General features: G+C 43.3%; 1 protein-coding gene across 5 annotated transcripts in view; it reads right to left on the reverse strand.

The window, feature by feature from the left end:
- Positions 1-21,366, reverse strand: part of HIPK2 (homeodomain interacting protein kinase 2) — a 220,551-nt gene that overhangs the window by 189,517 nt on the left and 9,668 nt on the right. The window contains exon 1 of one of the 5 annotated variants that reach the window (XM_063667882.1): positions 15,189-15,209. The exons of the other annotated variants lie outside the window; for them this stretch is intronic. The gene's annotated coding sequence lies outside the window, so the exon portion shown is untranslated. Of the gene's footprint in view, positions 1-15,188; positions 15,210-21,366 lie in introns of those variants that run through there. 5 annotated transcript variants of the gene reach the window in all.

A 21,366-nucleotide genomic window follows, 5' to 3' on the forward strand; every position in this document is an offset into this window, starting at 1 on the left:
TTCTGAAATCAGAATGATAACTAAGTAGAGCTAGAAAAAGAGGCAATTTTTAAATTATACTGGGCGCTGAGCCAAAGCCGGTGGTGATACAATGACAACACTCATTTGTCCAGGGCTGGCCAAATCAGTCACAGGGACCCCTTTTCAGTGTGAAACTGCACTAAATACTGCCCAGTTGGGGTTCCATCTCAGATTCTGAGATGTCCCATGGGAATGCTCTCCAAACGGCATCCTCCGGTCACACTCCCTGCAGCAGCTGTTGATTCAGGGGCTGGAGGCAGGGTGGCAACTGCGAAGAACGCAGAGGTGGGTGAGCCTCAGTAGCTTTTGTCAGGCATCTGCAATCAATAAGTCTAGTACGACAGACTCAGGGGAAACCCTCCCAGCTTCGGAAAAGGTGGTCTGCATCTGGACATTCCCACCCTCCTAGCGTTAGGACTAGCGGCCCCTCTGGGCACATCAAGGGTCGGCACTTGAAACCTGTAAAGAAACATCTGGGTCTGCCCATATCCAGAGACCCAGCTTCCTCGCTTCTCTTCAAGTGTCTTAATCTACCCCATCTCTACCGAGCCCTAAACCAGTCGAAGATACTTTGGGCTCAGAGAAGGAACGGCAGACAAAGCCTCACATTGAGCATCTCTTTAGTAAAGCATCCAGAAAATTCTGCCTGTGTTACTTCACTTTTACTCCCACCTAGGTCCCTGTCGCTGAGGACAAGACCACACACGAGGGCACTAGCCAAGTCAGGGTGACCCGTCAGCCCCAACCCTCCTGTGGCCTCCACTGGATATCCAGGCACCCCTGGTTTTTCCTTTGGGCCCCATTCCACCACTGTTCTGGTGATCTGGAGCCATACTGACCAACACATAGAATTAGCCAGCAGGCACAAGTGGCTACATTTAAATTAATTAAAATAAAACACTGAGTTCCTCGGCCCCACTGGCCACATTTCAAGTGCTTACTGGTCACGTGGCAAGTAGCTACCATGGGAGAGAGGGTGGACCAAGAGAAATATCAGTACGGAAAGCTCTATCAGGCAGAGCTGTTCTAGATGGTGACATTTAAACTTGCAGGTGGCCAATTTTTTTTTTTTTTAACTGTCACTTTGTGGTCTTGAAGAAAATATTTTTCCAACCTGAAAGGACAAAATTGCTTTCTCTAAAAAACTCAGTGAGGGAAAAGGTCACCTCCACACAATGACCTTCACAGAACACCCGTGTTCTTTGGAAGCTGGTCTGCCCATCTGAGCCACTTCTCTGCTTTCTATGACACTTTTGGAACCCTCAGCCCTACATCCAGACTCCCACGCTCCGATGGAAACTTTAACCAAAGCATAGGAGGGGCTCTTGCTTTTCTTCTGGAGTTGGTAAGTCACTGTTTTTCCATGGGCCCTACGTTACTTTATTTGGCCTAGTATAACACAGCACCACAAGCTGGGGTGCATAATCAACACAATTTATTATCTCACAGTTCTGGCGGCCAGAAGTTCAAGATCACGGTGTCGACAGGGCTGGCTCCCTCTGAGGCTGTGAGGGACCATGTGTTCCATGCCTCTCTCCTAGTTTCCGGTAGGTGCTGGCAATCTTTGCTGTTCCTTGGCTTCTATGCCTATTAACCCAGTCTCTGCTTTTGTGCTCATGAGCCATGGTCCCTGTGGGCGTGTCTGTGTCTGAATTTCCCCTTCTTATGAGGACACTAGTCATACTAGATTAGGGGCCCACCCTACTTTAGTGGGACCTCATCTTAACTAGCCACATCTGCAATGACCCTATTTCCAAATAAGGTCACATGCTGAAGTACTGGGGGTTAGGACTTCAACATGTGAGTGGGGAGGGGGCACAAAATTCATCCCCTGACAGGCCCTCAAAGCCTCAAAGAAAAAGCACTCCTCCTGGCCCACCATCTGCTTTCCATTTTTCTATTAATATGAAAAGATTTGTAAGAAATTACTGGCTACTCAGCTTTGTGGGAGCAGCTGGTGACCCCAGGCAGAAGCTTACACCACATGAGGCTATTTCCATGATACACCAAGTCATTCAAGCCCACTATCCTCGATTTAACAAGGTCCAAGAACAAAAACCTGACCTTGAATACAGTGTGAAGGAAAAACTGTCACAATTGTCATGGTCACAATTAGAGTGCTGGGGAGTTCCTCCAAGTTCATCAAACCGCCTTCTTTTACAGGGATGTTTTCTGGGTGATGTGGCAAAAACAAATGAAGAAAGTCCCTCCTGACCCAGACTCCTTAACATACTGCTGGATGGTCACTGTCATCATACAAATCACTGCCAAGCTCATCAGACGTGATTATCATGAACAGAAAGCTATCCACCAGCACAGTGGACCCAGAAAGGCGCTGTGGTTCACGGCCCATGTCACGTGTCTGGGTTATAAGACACAGGTGAGTTACCTATAAATTCAGGCAGCATGGAACAGAAAAAACCAATAAGCTTTAGTGCTAGAAAACCTGGCTTGAATCCTAGCTTTGACACTTACCAGATAAAAGATCTTGCACAAGTGAATTTGTCGCTCTATGCCTCAGTTTACCCTGCTGGAAAATGCAGAGCCTGAGATCTACTTCACTTCAGGCTAAGAAAGCTCTCTGGATGGCCATCGTGTTAACTAGCATTTACTGGGCGTGGATGACGTGTTCACGACAGCTCCCAACAGGTCTGAGGTAAGACGCCACTGTTATCCTCGTTTGCTGGGAGAAGACTCGAGCTTAGAGCCTCTGATTACACAGCTGCACTCTAACCATTTCCTAATACTGCCTCTCAAAGGAGGTCAGCAGGTGAAATAGTGGCAGGCTCTATAAATGCTTGCTCCCTGCACCTTCCTCTGGTATCCGCCATGCCGCACAACAGTTCATACTGTCCTGGCACTGTCCACTCCCAACAACTTCACAAGGACAGAAGATCATCAAAAGTGGTTTAGAGGAAATAACACCTCTGCCAGGACACAGTCATTCCCTCATTTGATATTTCCCCTAACTCTCTTCCCTAACCTCTTCCCACATAACATTCCTGACAGCTGGGAGAACATCGCTGACCGCTCTCCAACCTCCCGTCCAGACCTGCCTCTTTCTATCTGCTCCTTCTCACCCTCTGTTCATCCCCTGGAGACATTAATACAGAAACCAACTGTCTGGCCTCTGACCTCCGTACTCTTTTAAAATTGCGGTATAGAGATGACGGTGTCCCTGGGTAAATGGTGGTGTCTTGGTTATGGCCTCATGGTTTTAGCAGTTAGGCTTTGTCCCTTGGAGTGGTTAAATAAAGACAGACATTAGCACAGTTTTCCACCCAATTATCCTATTTACAAAAATAGAACTCTCCTCTGTGAGCATTTTAAATAGAGGCCTTAATTTCCACAGATGTCAACCTTACCAGGTCGATTCCTAAAGCCTCAGTTGGTGAGCTAGAATACAGCATGGTGGGCAATGGAATCTACCCTCAAATGATCTCTTCCTATATATATAGTATTTTGGATGTATATATCTATTCATAAATATACAGATATATTTACACACACAGGCACACACATGCATGCACACGCCAGTTAATAAAAAGTAATGGTCTTGAAGGTTGTCTGATAGGCACGTAGACTGGCAGTTCTGCTGGGTGTTTTGGGTCTTTGTGTTGCATCAAACCAGTAGAAGGATAAGAAGAAGTACTCAGACCTGTTATTTTGGCCTTCCGGGGAATGACATTTGCTGAGTTGCATTTTCATGTTAGGCCTTGAGCTTCCAATGAGGACTGCTGTGAGAAGAGCTGTAAGAACCCAGTTTTTCATCTGTTGTGGGGATGCCAAACACCCTGTTCATGATACCTCTCAGTGCTTCCTAGATAAAAGTCCACATGCAAAATTTAGTTGAAAAGAACTAAAAAAATCTTTGCTCCTCTTGGGGACCTGGTACGCCTTCCTTCTCTGACAGCAAGAATTACCGCAGCGACCACATTTGCCTTTTCTCTTTGATGTTATGAAGCTCAGCTAAGTAGCAATGTAAGGGACTTATTGTCTGCATATCTGTAATTCTTTTTCTTCCTAACTTTGAACTTCTATATTTATTTGTATTTATCCTGATCCTGTCCTAAATTCTTTTATGTATCATATGGTTTATTGCAGTATACGTATTTATACTATAAAATCAATCAAAAGTTGTAGAACAAGGTGAATTACAAATAATCAAATAGAACTTAATTAAAATAATTACCAAACATAGCCAAATTTAGAGAATAGCATAGTTAAAAAACATTATACAACCAGAGTGAAACATTAAAAAAAAAATGAACATGTTGAAGCGACACTATAAGTTGCCTTCCTAATAGCCATTCCCTCTTTCTCTTCTGGAGAGACAGGATTTAGTTTAGATGGATGTCACTCTCCCCACTACCACCTCCAACCACCTTCCACCTCCCCTTTGTGTGACTCAAGAACCAATCCTGGCTAGTCTAAGCTAATTGTTTGCTGTGCCTGGGAGTGAACGATCTGGGCTAGGCATGTTACCCAGTTACAGCCTATGAGAAGGGGAGAGAGAACAGCTGGGACCTTTGGGGAAGTTTCCCTTATTTGATGAATGGTTTATTTGGAGGGAGGGATGGATGGATGGATGGATGGATGGTTGGATGGATGGATGGATGGATGGATGGATGGATGGATGGATGAACAAACATACTTCTGCTGGGCCAACCATGCACACTAACCATCACTTAGTGCTAGGCACTAAACTGCATGCATTGAGAGATATGAGAGTAAATAATTAATGACTAAGGGCTGGAGGAGGCAGATGTCATAAGAATCACAATCTTCTTCACAAGACACCCCAAAGATAGACCTTCCAGATTCTCCCAGGGATCATGTTACTCTCTGAGAAACATGTTGAGAAATTCTATGTAAGTACCAAATTTATAATTACTACATACAAATAGCTCTTGCTCTTCCACAAAGATCACAGAAGGAAGGAAGGATGGGAGGAAGGGAAGAAGAGAGAAAGGGAAGAAGAAAGGGAGGGAGGAAGGCAGGCCAGCCAGAAAAGTTTACTGCCCCTTTCCAAAGTATACTTTGTGTATTCTCTGGATTAGGTAGAATTCCTTCCATATTCAAAATCAATTGTAACTGCTCTCAGGCCACTCACAACCTTGCTTTTCTCTAAATGCCTTTTCTCTAAGAGACACCAGCCGTGCACGTGCCTGTGTGCACACACATGCTCAGAAGCTATTTCAAATGGTCTCCAACCTCCTCAGCTCCCCACCCCACAGGGGCAGCTCCTTTGCTAGAAAAGGGACTGAAGTCCAAGCTGCTTGCTGCATCCACTGGCTCCAGTGTCCCCCAGACGCCTGTCATCGCCCACCCTGGGAGCTCTTCTCCACTCCCCAAACTGTCTTGTCCACGGCAAAATAAAATACTATTCTTTTCTACTCTAATAAGATGCCCTCTGTCCGGCTGTGCAGAGTCTGTCTCATGGTTTATCACTACTCAACGTATCTGCAGGTGATTTTCTCCCTCACCTCTCCCTCTTCTGCACCAAATCATGCCCACCTCCCTTCTGAACTGCTGGAAACCAAAATCTTCCTGAAAGCACCCCAGACTAACTTATGGGGTTAGGACCACCACACCCAGGATTCCCTCAGTCCTCCTATCTTTAGACTTCTTTTCTTTTTGAGGACACGATTCTCCAAAGTTAACTTCTATAAAGCAAATCCTATTTCTCACTGACCCATATTTTACCAAACAGCTGGCACTGCTTTTCTCACAGCTGAAAAAAAAAAAAAAAGAGAAAGAAAACTCTGCTGAAGCACATGGAGAATCGGCCACACAGCCCTGCTGAAGCATGAGGGATTTTCCTTCCCAGGACTTTCCAGGCTCAAAATTCCTGAACTTCCCACATTACTCCAATGCTGCTGCTACGGGCTGGACTTCTGCACATTAGATGTCATTGTAAAGAGAATCTAGGTGATAAACAAGGCAGAAATGAGCACAAGTTTGTCCCCACCATTGGGAAATCAATTCCCAGTGCACATCCCACAAGAGGTTGGTCTAGGTAGGCTTGGGCAAGCACAGGTGTGCCTCTGTCCCAAGGTTCTCCTGTCCCTCTTTACAGTAGTCAGATGGGCATGGCTGTTTTCTATTCTGTTCTTGGCTGAGCCACTGGGCCCAGGGCTTTGCACACAGTGGGCCCCCCAATGCTGGTGAGAGACTGACTTCTGAGAGGGAGGTGATGGAGACTGAGGCTGCCTCCGCAGAACAGAGGGCAGCTGCATTACCAGGCATGCCCTCTGAGAGGCCTCTGCTTTAAGCTGAGTGGCAGGTAATAAAAACCCAGGTTCCAAAGGAGCTTAATCGAGGGCGCTGGCGTGGCAGCTGAACTGGAGATCAGAGGGGACCAGCAACCACGGGAGCCTTCCTACATGTCACACCATTCCTTGGGACCAGTGGTGACTCTCTAAGGATGAACCACACCATCACACACACCTGAAGCTGGGAGTGGACGAGGAGAAGGGGGAAATCTTCATGGAGAAACACCAAATGTCATGAGTCATAAAGCAAATTCTGACTGGGAAACATCGAGGGATATTATCTTTCAGTTCAGAGTGCATTTTTTTCCAACAAGATACAAAAAGCTTCATGGATCATAGTAACCAGTTTGCCTGTTATTGAGTTGAGCACAGTAGGGAAAACGCAAAGGTAAAGTGTATGCTTGCAAAGTGGCTCTGAACATTTCTGAAAATGACCACTCAAGGGCTGGAGGGCCAAGGGAGTGCCTCTGCGAGGGCGGGAGTGCCTCTGCGAGGGCAGGCGTGCATACACACCAGCGGCCCCCAGCCAACGCCCTGACCCAGCACACACAGGCAGCAAAGGAGGTGAGCCTTTCCCTTTAATTATGCCAATTGTGAGATGGGGAAGGCGCCAGTGGAGAAGGCATTTAAAGCAGATTGCCCCATTTAGGGAGATATGATACTTGGAAATGAAGACTGGCACTTTTCCTAGACTAAAGGTTGTGCTGAATGGCCAGAGAGCAGGAGGGCAGAAGCCCTGCCTGTGGGGCTTCCACCTGACTTCAAAGACGGGCGCCACGCCGGAGCCAGTGCACAACACAAAGGGAAGCAGGGGCTTGAGGCCCCGGGCTGCTATCTGCTCCAATTTAGGGGACAGTTCTGCTTCTTCCCAAGAGACACCCTTTGGAAGTGGGGAGAAAGCAGCTAAACAGGCCTGAACAGGAGGGCTAGAAAGAGGAGATACTGGACCTCAGGCCTTGCCCTTTAATTTCAGAGCCACTTTAAGCATAAATATTGTATCTAAGTCTCCGATAGAAGGAGCATAAATGGTAGGCGCTCAATTAATGTCATCTCACTTTGAGTTAGAGAAACATCTTCACTTTGCATTACTGCTGAACAGAACTGAGGGCCATCGAGACCACTTTGTGGAGGCCATAAGGAAAAGACCTAGAAACGCATGCTTCAGACACATTCCACCACATCAGGGCTGAAATGAGCAGCAGGAAGGGGTCTGTGTACAGAGCAAGAAAGCTGGTTCCACCAAAGCCAGGTTAGAATATAGATACATGTACATGTATATACACATAGAAAAGCTAAGTGTGTGAGATAGACAGAGAGTGTGTGTGTGCAGTATGTTAATTAAACCTCTTAAAAAAGTCATTAAAATTTTCTAAAAATTAAATTCTGAACAATAATTAGTTTGTGAAACCAACAGAACAAAGTGCTAAGGGCCTGGGAAAACACCATCTCTTCTTTACATAGATCACTGAGGACTTGATAAGAAACTTCCTCTGCCACACGGCAGCCTCTGTGGGCAGTGGGAGGGGAGCTGAAAGGGAGAGAAGGAGAGATGATGACGGAATTCCAAAGCTAGGAGGGCCTTCCAATGCGCTCTCTTGCTACGGAGGACACAGGTGATACGGCTTCTTGGAGATCACATAGCGAGTCTCTGATTCCCTGACTACAGCCTAGATGGTTCATACGGATGATACCACCAGGGCACAGAGATCTCCATAAGTACTTTAAAAACAACATGCGTTGGGTGATCTTTCTGTTCAGATACTGACTCTCAGGGAAGACGGCCTCACTTCCGGCATGGGGGGACGCACATCCTTGTCAGTTTAACTTAGTCAGGGCTCATCTTCTTTCTGTTGTCAATGATTTGACTTAGGCGCTGGCACATGCCATTAGCCTGGTCAATGAGGTGTGAAGGGAGGTCTGCAAGAAACTTCTGGAAAAGGTTTTCTTGCTCTAAAGAGATGCTCTTTTTCCCATGGACATTGTTGAGTTGGATGTGATGCCTAGAACTGTGGCAGCCATCAGACCAACATACCACAAACCATGGGGCAGAGATACAGAAAGAACGTCAGTTCTTTACAACCAACCCTGGAGCTGACAACCTCAGAACTTCTTGTTAACCAGTCAGTCAGTTTTCCCTTTTGTTTACACACTTTGTGTTGGTTTCTGTCCCTTGCAGCTACAAGCATCTTAACCAATAATCTACTAATAAACAGACCGTGAAACAAAAAACAATTTGTTTTCTACCATCCTGCTCTCTCTGAAGAGAAACAAGGTCTCCTGAGCTGACAGGGAAAATCCCCACCTAACTCTTTTCCCCGTTTCTTCCTTTCTTCTCCCTCAATGGAACTGTAAACATGCTCAGAACTACCAGCCTCTCTCAGAAGAAGCCTTAAAGATGCTTTGGTCCCACATCCATGTTCTGCTGGATCCCAGTCTCCGGCAATCCTTTCACAAGGCACTCATCTGGAATACCTCCAGTACCAGAGAAATCACAGGCCCCATGGGTGTCCACATATGGAGGGCTTCGGTACAGTATCCTTCCTTACGGCCTGGTGGAAATCTGCCTCCTGTGGCTTTCCAGCCATGGATTCGAGCTGCACCACAGCTACCTTCTATTATCCATCTACCCTTCAGATACTGCTTCTGTATCATACAGCTTAATTCCCAATTATTATAATTCCTTTCAGACAAATGTTTTCTTACAGGAAATGCATATTCTTCGGAGCCATGTTCTACCTTCCCCATCTCTCAGGCTCAGACAGTTAGAGAAATCAGTCTGTCCCATTTAACCAATGAACGAATGAGTCAGTCAACCAATCAATCTCCCTCTGTCTTTTTCCTATCCCCAACCCAAACATGTCTAATAATATAAGAGTAATAATAATCTTAACAGTCACATATTTTGAAAGAAAATTGGGGCAATATAAAAATCCAGTATTGTCAATCTCAAAATCCTTGGATAGTGTTCAAAAGTCTCCTGCAAACACACATGTGTGTGCACACACATGATCTGATTTAATTAAAAGACCTTTCTTCAAACACTGACATTAAAGAGAAATATTTCTTCTTCAATATTATTTTTCTGATATTTAATTATTTCCCTTTTCCTAAAAAGTATATTTATTTCAGCTGTGTTCTCTCTCACTCTTTGTAAAAATTACTAGACTTTATTTAGTTTTTTTTTTTTTTTTTTTTTTTTTTTTTTTTTTTTTGAGACGGAGTCTCGCTCTGTCACCCAGGCTGGAGTGCAGTGGTGCAATCTCGGCTCACTGCAACCTCTGCCTCCCGGGTTCAAGCAACTCTCCTGTCTCAGCCTTCCAAGCAGCTGGGACTACAGGTGCATGCCACCATGCCTGGCTAATTTTTGTATTTTTAGTAGAGATGGGGTTTCACCATATTGGTCAGGCTGGTCTTGAACTCCCGACTTCAGGTGATCCACCTGCCTCAGCCTCCCAAGGTGCTGGGATTACAAGCATGAGCCACTGCACCCAGTCGGACTTTATTTTTGTAGAGCAGTTTTAGTCTCACAACAAAACTGAGTGGAAGGTACAGGGAGTTCCCATACACTCCCTGCTCTCACACATGCATCAACTATACTCTATCTCCTTTAAGGCAAGCTTGAAACCCAAATCTTAGCTGATAGCACTTTATTGTTAACTGTGATGTGTCCACACAACTAGCTTACAAAAGTAGTTTTGGAACACAGCCCTTGGTAAACTTAGAACTTGTAAAATACATATGAACTGATCCATCTCGTTCAAAACTCCCTTTTCCCAGGCCCAGAAATTTACCTAATTTCTCACCTCTATCTTATACATATTACTAAGTAGTTTTCAATAACAATAGAATCTAGAGCTAAAAATCATCCTCCTGAAAAGATGAGACACAGACACTTGGACATATGCACCAGCAACTCTCAATCATTCATTTTAATGTAAGAAAAAGGAATATTGACCATCACAAACCACATATCAGACAAAACTGCTTTTACCAGGCTTTCCCGGAGGAAAAACTCACCCTCTAATTATGTTTCACCTAGAAAAAGATAAAAATTAATTTATATATGCCAAACTACATTTTAACTTTAAAATGTAGAGGTGGCCTAGAAGTATACTGAATCCAATCATTCATTCCATAAGCATTTATTGAGTTCCAAATATTTGCCAACACTTTGGGAGGCACTGGGGATCCGGAATTGAAAGCCGGCCTCCTGCACTCATGAAATCTCACAAAAGAGAACTAAATACATATAGAAATCAGCAAATCTGAGCCACAGTGGTACCCTTCACACTCACAAGGATGGCTATCCTAAAAAAGGCATGCTACAACATGGATGAACCTTGATAACAAGCTAAGTGAAGCCAGCTGCAAAAGACCACGTATTGCATGATTCCATTTATAGAAAACGTCTTGAATAGAAAGTTGACTAGTGGTTTCCAGGGGCTGGGGGAGGTTGAGAAGAGGGAATGACTGCTAATGGGTACAGAGTTTCTTTTTGGGGTGACAAAAATGTAAAATTAGATAGTAGTGATGTTTGCACAATTTGTGAATATCCTAAAAACCACTGAACTATACACTTTGAATGGGTAAATTACGTGAATTATATCTCAATAAAGCTGTCAAAAATACATGTGGAAATAAGTAGTCCTCATATGCAAACAAGAGGAGATAATGAAAGATATTATTTACAAGGATTAACTTAAGACATGTATATAATCTATATACAGAAAACTTTTATACATTACTAAAGTACACACAAAAAAAGAACACATAGAAAACATGATATTTGACAGGAAGACTCAACCTTGTAAAGATGTTAATTCCTCCTAAGAAATTTGTAAATTTAACGTGATCCCAATGGAAATACCAACAGGCTTTTTTTCTGGAATCAAGAATGTTGGGTCTAAAGTTCATATGGAATAACAAACATGGAGAATAGCCAGGACAAGGCTGAAGGAGAAGAGCAACGAGGGAGAACTAGTCTTTTCAGATATGAAAAGACGATATACATTTCAATCATTAACAACAGATCAACCCATGGAAAAACATAGAGTCCAGAAATAGACTCCCAGACCTATAGGAATTTAGTACATGATAAAGTAGGGATTATGATACTATGGGAAAAATACAAACTTTTAAACAAATAATGTTGGGACAATTGAGTATTGAAAAAATATAAAGTTGCATCCAAGCCTCAGAACATACTCTAAAACAGGGGTCCCCAACCACTCCCCACCCCACCCTGGCCCGGCCGCAGACTAGTACCAGTTCTGGCCTGTTAGGAACCAGGCCACACAGCAGGAGGTGAGTGGCAGGTGAGTGAGCATTACCGGCTGAGCTCCGCCTCCTGTCAGATCAGCAGCGGCATCAGATTCTCACAGAAGCATGAACCCTATTGTGAACTGCACATGCGAGGGATCCAGATTGTGCGCTCATTATGAGAATCTAACTAATGCCTGATGATCTGAGGTGGAACGGTTTCATCCTGAAACCACCCCCACTCCCAGTCCATGGAAAAATTGTCTTCCACGAAACCAGTCCCCAGGGCCAAAAAGGCTGGGAACTGCTGCTCTAGAAGAAACACCAAACGTACCAAGATGTAAACAGAAAAAAGTGAAATTACAAAAGTACCCAAAGGAACTAAAAAATATGAGACAGGCAAAGCCTCTCCAACTTTGACTAAAAATAAAGAAGCCATAAAAAAATAAATTTGACTACATAAAATGAAAGAGACTTCCAAAGGGCAAACCACCGCCACTAAGTAAATCAAAACATGCATGATCAACTGCAAAAAAAAATGCAACTCATAGCAAAGACAATATGTAAAGAGCTTTCAGAATAAAGAAGAAAAAGACCAACAACACAGTGGGAAAATGTCTGAAATTCAAAACACAGTCCACATAAAAATAAACACAAAATGACATTTAAATACATGAAAATATGATCAACCTCACTTATAAAAGAAATATAAATTAAAGCTATAACAAAATATCATTTCTCACCTACCAGCAAAAATCCAAAAGTTTGACAACAGATTCCATGGGTGATGTTCTAGGGAAACAGGCACTTTCACATACTGCTTGCATGAGTAAAATACGTTATAAACCCTACAGGAAGAATTTGTCAGTAACTTTAAAAAATGACAGATGTATCTGTCCCTTGACTATATAATCCCATTTCTAGGATTTTATTTCACAGATGCACCTACAAAAGTATTAAATGACATGTCTACAAGGTTATCTATTACAGGTGATTTGAAAAGACAGAGGATTAGACACAATCCAAGATTATGTTGTTGTGCCATCATCACACATCAACAAAATGGAGTACTCTAAGGTTATAAAAAAAGACTGAAGATAACTCTATGTACAAATATGCAGAGTTCCAGAATGTATTATTAAGAGAAAAAAGTTAAGACGTAGAACAACAGACTGTATGTGTTATGTTATCCTTTGTGTAAGGGAATAAGAACACACCCATACACACACTAGAAGCTCTAAAAATGAAAGACTCAAGGGTTAAGCGAGATACTAAGAAAAATGGTTATCTACGAGGGAACAAAGTGCATGGGGCTCATCTGCAAAACAGAAATAATAAAAAAGAAAAAAAACAAAGTTCACAGGTTAAGACTTCATTGTGTATACTTCCCTATATTGTTTAATTATTTTAACTTTCCAATATCAAAAGAAATGTAGAGAGAATGATTTAACAATTTTTCACATACCCATAATCTACATTAAACATCTACCTAGTTGTTGTTTTTTTTGTTGTTGTTGTTGTTTTTTCTGAGACGAAGTCTCACTCTGTCGCCCAGGCTGGAGTGCAGTGGCGCGATCTTGACTCACTGCAAGCTCCACCTCCCAGGTTCACACCATTCTCCTGCCTCAGCCTCCTGAGTAGCTGGGACTACAGGCATCCGCCACCACGCCCGGCTAATTTTTTTGTATTTTTTAGTAGAGACGGTGTTTCACCATGTTAGCCAGGATGGTCTCAATCTCCTGACCTCGTGATCCACCCACCTCGGCCTCCCAAAGTGCTGGGATTACAGGCTTGAGCCACTGCACCTGGCCCACATCTACATAGTTTTGACCCTTCAGCCACGTAATGCATTACCCATCTTAAAAAAGCTCCATTCAAAATTTCCTAAACTGAAAAGAAACTGAGTGATATGAGCCTAACCATACATCAAACTGGGTGACATACTCTCTGAGGAAGAATTTATTTTTAGGAATTTTAGAACACAGTATTTTTAATACATACCCTTAGTGGAATGCATTTTAAGAAAAAAACAAAAATTACAAAGAAGTATTAAACTTTCCTCTGTAGTTTCATATTGGTAGTAATACAAATATTGGTATTTCGAAACTATATTCTTTATATTTATAGGTTAAAGAAAAAATAAAGATTTTTCCATACCAGAAAAAGGGAGTTAAAATAATTACTAAGGAAAGTGAGAGCACAAGGATTTTAAAACTAAACTGGACATGTCCACCTGAACTCTTAAATTTTAACAGTATATATTTTCCAGCTTTGTCCATTGAAATTCTCTAGAAACAAGTCACCTCTGTAGCAATAACCACCCCCAATACCCTGACTGTAGTCTGTAATACCATTGTCCCATACCACTGAAAAGTACAAGATGAGCTTGGGGCATTTATGCCATGAATCAACACAGCTTTTCAAGATTATAGAAGTTCTGTCAAAAGGTCACAGGAGCTAGCTGAAGGGGTCTCACTGCCTAAAAGTTATAACAAAAGAGTAATGATTATAACACACCAAATCAATAAAAATCCATGAATGTACAATGTTAGAAAGATAGAAAAAAAACCACATGTCACTACATGAAGTGGTTATTAAACTCCTTACTGTGAAAGTTAATGGGGAAAGGGAAAGCATTAGCACAGATCCTGCCTTTCCAGTGGGAACCACGTGTCACAGTAACCAGATGGCCCCAGGCAGTGCAGGAAAGCTCTACTTTATAGAAGAAATGAAAGAATTACAGAAACATTTCCCAAAACCCAAGGAAGGTATGGTTCAGGCAAGAATGACCACTGGGTACAAAACCATTAAGTAAACGATTTGTATGCAAAGTTATACCACACAAGTCACTTGCTGGTCTCTAGGGGGAAAGTGTAACTGGACGATGGTGGGTTCAGGCTGTCATAGCCCTAGACCAGGGGTCAATCTCAGCATCCCCAGTAGTGGGCCTTTTTAGTAACAGTGAGTGAAGCACAATGAATTAGCTCTGGTGAGGTCTAGTCAAAAACAACTTGAATCCTGCAAGCCTTTCCATACAGGAAATCAGAGGATGGAGAAATAAGCTTAACCCCACCATAAGGAAGCAACCTCACACTCTAGCAGGTCAGAGGTTCTGGAGGCAAGACCAGCAACTGGTCTGCTGCTTCAATAAGAGACTGTGCTGGATTAAGAGACTAAAAGGAAGTTACAACCAGACACAGGGCATGATACTCGATTAGATGGTGATTTCGACAAACCAGCCTCGAAGGGTATTTGAGGGCCAGTTACGGAAATCCAAATAGAAACAAGGTATTAAATAAGATGAACTTTATTAAATACAAACTTGGAGATTGTCATCCAAAAAAAGCAGATAACAAAACAGTAATACACCATTTTGGTTAAAACAATGTACACATATCTATGCATACAAAAAGACCTAAGAGATGTAACAGTGGTCATTTCTGGACAGAGAGAGAGAGAGAGAGAGAGAGAGAGAGAGACTAACTGTGTGTATGTGGAGTGTTTTGCTTGCCTTTGTTTTCTGATTTCCTTTAATTAGAAAATGTTATTTCTGTACTAAATACATAAAAAAAGCAGTTACATAAGGCTTTAGGTTTCACTACTAAGAAGGTCATCTTAGAAATGATCTGTTACCTTTCTAAAATATGCTAAGTGGCCTGTCCATCAGTGGCATGAAGGATTCCTGGAATGACTTGGGAACAACCCCCAAGTTGGAACTTCATTGCTTAGATGATTCTCTGACAAATCAAAGATTTCTTCCCCAGACGGTGGCAACACTGTGGAAAGAACAACCAGCACCGACAAAGTCTAAGAGAGATGAGGTGATGGTTTGAGAGAAGAAATGAGCAAAGTCAATTTTTAAGAGGGGTGCTGAAATGCCTCCTCAAGCAAACTTTACCTCCACTTCCTCGTGTGAAAATGTTACCAGCAAAGTTCCAAAGCTCTAGGGGAAAAGGGAGACCAGCAGGATTGAATGCAGCACTCAAGTCCCAGGGAGAAAACTTCACACCAGATATACCTGTTGGCAGAGTGTCTGTCTCAGAATCACCCTTTGACAATACGGATACACATGCACACCCATTTACAAACTCACCTATCAAGATGTCTTTTGCTTTTAATCATCACTGTCAATTTTTGAAGATATACTATACACTCTAAAAGGGTGGCAATTTCCTCGATTGCAGTTTCATACAAAAATCTGTATGAACAAAAGCATGTTGTACAATCATTCACTGATTTGCCAAGTTTTCGGAAGTGTCTATAATGTGCGTGACGGTAACGGGGTAGAGAACACAGAGACAACCACAGATGGGTTTCTATCTTAATGGAGCTTGCAGCCTAATGGGGAAGGCAGGTGGAAAACAAATATGCCCAAATGAGTGGGTTCATGAAAATTGTTAAGTGTCATGAAGGAAAAGAAGAGGGTGCTCTGAGATGAGAAGAGGGGAATCTGATTTACACTGGAGGATCAGGGAAAGCCTCCTGGAGGAAGTGACATCTGAGGTGTGACCACAGAGTGAGCATGAATTAACCAGGCTGCCAGGCAGGAGAACATTCCAGGAAGGGAAGACTGTTGTGTGGGAAAGGGTGCTGAAGCAGGAAACAGCTGGGAACAGTCACAGAACTGAAAGAGGCCAGGATGGGGCAAACAGAGGGGAAGACTGGTGTCCAGGGAGATCAGAGAAGCAAGCCAGGACTGTGCTGAGACCCACGCTGTTTGGGATTCAGGATTTTCTTCCAAGTGTGATGGAAAGCAGTTGGACATCTGAAGTGTGATAGTGACAGGATCTAATGTGCACTTAATATCACTATGGGAAACTGGCTGGGAAGGTCAAGAACAGGCATGGAGGGACAAGTCAGGAAGCCAGTCCAGATGAGACATTATGGTGGCTTAGGCTAGCTACGGGGATCCAAACTACAGACTGGACACCAAATTCAAACCCAAGCCTTATTCCTAAAAGAATAAGATTTTGCTGGAGCATACCCCCCTCACACCACCCCCCCACCATGTGACTCGTGTATGTATTGTCTGTGCAGCTTTCACTCTACAACTTGGGTAACTGCGGCAGAGACCAGATGGCCTGCAAAGCCTCAAATATGCACCACGTGGACCTTTACAGAAAAAGTTTGCCAACCCCCAGACAAGGGACGGCAGTGGAGACAGAAATGGATGGCTTCACGATAAACAGTCTGTCGTCATTATTCCTGGATTCCACATTTGCAAATTCACCTACTCACTAAAAGGTGTTTGTAACCCCAAAGTCAATACTCAGGGCACTTTTGGTCATGGCTGTGCATGCTCAGAGCAGCAAAAAAGTTGAGCCGGCCAACATACACATTCCCAGCTGAGCTCCACAATGGTGACACTCTGCCTTCCTGTTTCAGCTCTTATACTATAAACAAGTACCCTTTCAACTGTCTATATAGTGCCACATTTTTTTGCATTTTGGTGTGTTTTGTTGGTGATTTTGCTGTTTAAATGGTCCCCAAGCACAGTGCTAAAGTGCTGCTTAGTGCTCCTAAGCACAAGAAGACTGTGATGTGCCTTATGAGAAATGCATGTGTTAGATAAGCTCGTTCAGGCATGAGTTATAGTGCTGTTGGGCATGAGTCTGATGTTAATCAAAACTATATGCTAAAATATACGTTTAAACAGAAACACACATACAACATCATCTCACCAACATTATGTAATGCTATACCAATGTACAACATCTACCAACATACAACATTATTACACCAATGAAACTGATACTACGTATTGATCAGTCAATGGAAATATGACCAGAGGCTCACAGGAACCTAACGCTGTATCTCCCTTAGGAGTAATGAATCAGTATTCGCTAATTCAGTGTTCCTGGTGACTTTAGAGAACACAGCTATGGCGAATGATGAGAATGGCTACACCTGGGAGGCAAAAATCAACACAATTTGGTGATGGATTAAATGTTAAGTAAAACAAAGTCAAGGATGACTCTGGGTTTCTGATGTGAACTACTGGGTGACAGAAGGTGCCGTTTATGGAAATAAAGAATTCCAGAACAGGAGTATATTTCAGGGGGTTGACCAAGATATTTCCTTTGGACGTGTTAAGGATGAGATCCCTATGAGATATCCAAAGAGAGATGTCCAGTAGCTTGATGGCTTTATGACTCTGGAGCTCAAAAAAGAAGTCTAGGTAAAGATACAACTTTAGGAGTCCCTAACAGATAGAGGGAGCACTGAAAACCTGGGAATGATATGTCACCTGGCGAGAGGAGTAGAATGACAGCAGGGCCCAGGCCTGAGAGCAGCACCCAGACAAACAGGTGGGTTAACTCAATTTTTCATCTTGGTGGTTTGATTTGTTTAATATAAAAGTATTATACTTTAGGCTTGGTGCGGTGGCTCACGCCTGTAATCCCAACACTTTGGGAGGCCGAGGCAGGTGGATCACCTGAGGTCAGGAATTTGAGACCAGCCTGGCCAACATGGTGAAACTTTGTCTCTACTAAAAATACAAAAATTAGCCGGGCGTGGTGGCAGGTGCTTGTAATCCCAGCTAATCAGGAAGTTGAGGCAGGAGAATCACTGGAACCCAGGAGGCAGAGGTTGCAGTGAGCTGAGATCATGCCACTACACTCCAGTCTAGATGACAGAGCGAGACTCTGTCTCAAAAAAAAAAAAAAAAAAGTATTAAACTTGGGCAAGGAAATTAACCTGGTAATGTATCTAGAACCCAACAGATGTTCAAATCCCTTGACCTAGTATATCTACTTTGGAGGACCTATCCTAACATCTAGACAAACCTCAATGTTACATAGAATTACACTGAGGAATAACTCATGATAGTAAATAACCTTAACATTTAGGGAATGTTTATGCTGACAAGACTAATAATATTTTCCTCTGTGAGTTCATCTATAGCTTCTAATCTTAGAAATTTCAACTCCTCCAGAGGTTTAATAAATATCCACTTCCATTTCCTTCAAGCTTTTGTAAAAAAGCTATGTAAAAAGTGGAATATTTGCCTTTATCTGCTAAAACGCAAGCTGCTTCAGGGCAGGAGTTTTATCTGTTTTGCTCAATGCTGTACACTTGGCACCTAGGAGAGTCCCCAGAACACTGAATGTATTTTGAACATATTTTTGTCAAACTTCACATTTTAATCAGGCAGAATTTACATTGGTGTAATGATGCAAGGTGATGATACCCACTGAGATTTTTCAGATTGCTCTCATATAGTGCCATTCCCATTCAGGTAATCAGCCTTCCTTTCCCCATGGCCTCACGGCACCTCTTCCATCTTCTGTTAAATGCTCACAGACTATGGAACCTGAAATCTGGCTCCCCTCTTCTGCCCCATGGATGGGTCTGTCAAATTTTGTCCCAAATCTGAAGCATTATGGTTTGACACTGGATAGAGCTAACCCCTTCACCACTCTTATGGTCCACGCCTAACCTGTGTCCTATCACCTTATCTTTTAAGAAAAGCAACAGATATTGGTCTCTCAAGTTTTAAAATACTTATCCAGATTTTGATGAAAACAAAGATCATTTATATTGGAGAAGAACCAATGTATTTACAAGTTTCCCTCTCTCATCTAGGAGGGATGAGGAAGAGTCTCTACTGTGCAGCTGGTGGTCAGGAGTCAGCTCTGGACTCAGACTGCCTGGAGTCGATCCCATCTCTGCACTCAGGAGCTGCCTCACCTGCCTGTGCCTCTGTGTAACACTGTGGAAGTGGAACCTCTTTTGAGTGTTACTACAGGGATTGAATGAATTCACACATGTAAAATCTTAGTGCAGAACTGGCAATAGCAAGTGTGTGGTAAGTATTAGCTGTTACGATCATCTTCCCATAATATGTTTTTCCTTAGAGGTCTCAGTAAGAGTATTCCTGAATATTTGATATGCTTTGCTCTCAAAGGGGACTCGTGGCTTGGCTGCCCTCTACCACATTCCTACATGCCAGCCATGGGTCCAAGTGCTGTCTATTCACCACCTCACTTGACCCTGTTTGATGAACAGGACAAATGGAACAGGAGTGTCACAGAAATCTGTGTTAGCACCTTTGGTCTCCAGCTTGATTGCCTCTTTTCCAAGGAGGATCCCAGATCCTTCTTACTGGGGTCAGTCTTGTACATGGCATGGATCACTCTAACTTACCTGCAAGAAGCAGGGTGACCTGCCAGTGAAGATAAGGGCATGCGCTGGCGACAAGTGGACTGAAGTTCAAACTCTGGCTCTACCAATTACTTGTTATGAGTCTTTGCATACGTTATTTCATATCTCTAAGCCTCAATTTCCTCTTCTGTAAATGGAGAAAATCATAGAGCTCTTAAATATTAGTTAATAATAGTGTATTACTATTGTGAGGATGATATTTGGCCCATTTTATTCTGGGGCCCCAAGACCAAACTGGATGAACTACACAGACCAGCTGGCTCTGGATGAACAAGAGAAAGTGGCTCCTGCACTTTGTGACCTTCCCTGAGAAGACGTGAAGGCAGGTGAGAGGAGAGGAAGGCCGGAGGCTGGATCTGCATGAGCCTATGGCTTCTGGAAGTCACAGCCACAAAAGGCAGTAGAATTGCGAAGAATGCTAAGGCCAGGTCCCTGACTCTTTCACATCCAAGAAAAGCTTTCACCAAAACAACCACCATCTGATTCTAAATATTTCTGACTTTTTGTTCTGAATGTACTCCTCCAAAACAATGGTCCTCAACTGGAAATGCAAATGCTCAGGCCTACCACAGACCTACTGAATTAGAGACTCTGGGGGTGAAACCCATCTATCTGTTGTAACACGCCCTCCAGAGAACTGAAGGGCAAAAAGGTTGAAGAACCACTTCTTCCAGACAGTCCCTTACACAAATATACCCCAAAGAAGGTTCTGTGTGTACATCCACTTAGACCTTCACACCTACAAGTAAAACAAGGCAAATACACACTCAAGGAACACACAGTCAAAGAATAAACAGGTAGGTAAGGGAGCCTGGCTCTGTCAGTAGACAAGTGGGAAAAAATAAATAGGTGGAAGCAGAGAGGAGAGACGCCATCAAAGAAAGATGGTAGGAAAGGCCATGAAAGTCAGTGGCTGAAACCCACAAAACATAACAGCTGTCAGAATTACCAGGTTCTCTGTCAGGTTTCACTAGCAGAAGGAACATACTGGTTACTGAACTACTTTGGCAAGCAACAGGAAATGGGTCAGTTTCATCAACTTTGCTTTAGGAAACAATCATATGTATGAGACCAAGGTTGAGGAGGAAAAGGAGAGCAGAGGATGCAGAAATGCAACCACCAGCCATACAAACAGGAAACATTTCAAGTTGCCTCCTTTGTTGCTTCAATTTTTGAAGCAAGGTGTCCCCTTATCAGTACTGCCTTTAGGACAGGGCAACAAGGGCTCAAGTCCTGACCCTCACTGGGTCAAGGCCCAAGCTCACCCCTCCCCAAAGGGGCTGTGCCCATTCATAGGCTGAGCACCCACCCTCTTCTTCAAGACCAGGCTCTGGGTCCCTGGGGCCATGAGATTCCCTGCCCAAAAGGCTTCATGCCTGCTTCCAGGCCCTTTCCCAGGGCCTGTGGGTGTACATGTAGACCTGGAAGGTGGGCAAGAGGCACCCCAGGTCCAAGGGGAGGCGGGAGTGGTCGCAGCTTGGACACACAGACCAGGAGTAGACAGAGAATTGGGTGGATGGCAGACTGGGGGCCTCGCTTCACACTCTTGACCCAAGACCCACAAATGTCAGGGCAAGTTCACTCCCTAGTTTGTGTCTTATAAGCGTGAAAGTCTGAGTGTTCAACTAATTTCAAATGCTGCTCA

The sequence above is a fragment of the Pongo pygmaeus genome, chromosome 6, assembly GCF_028885625.2.
Source record: "Pongo pygmaeus isolate AG05252 chromosome 6, NHGRI_mPonPyg2-v2.0_pri, whole genome shotgun sequence".
NCBI lineage: Eukaryota > Metazoa > Chordata > Mammalia > Primates > Hominidae > Pongo > Pongo pygmaeus.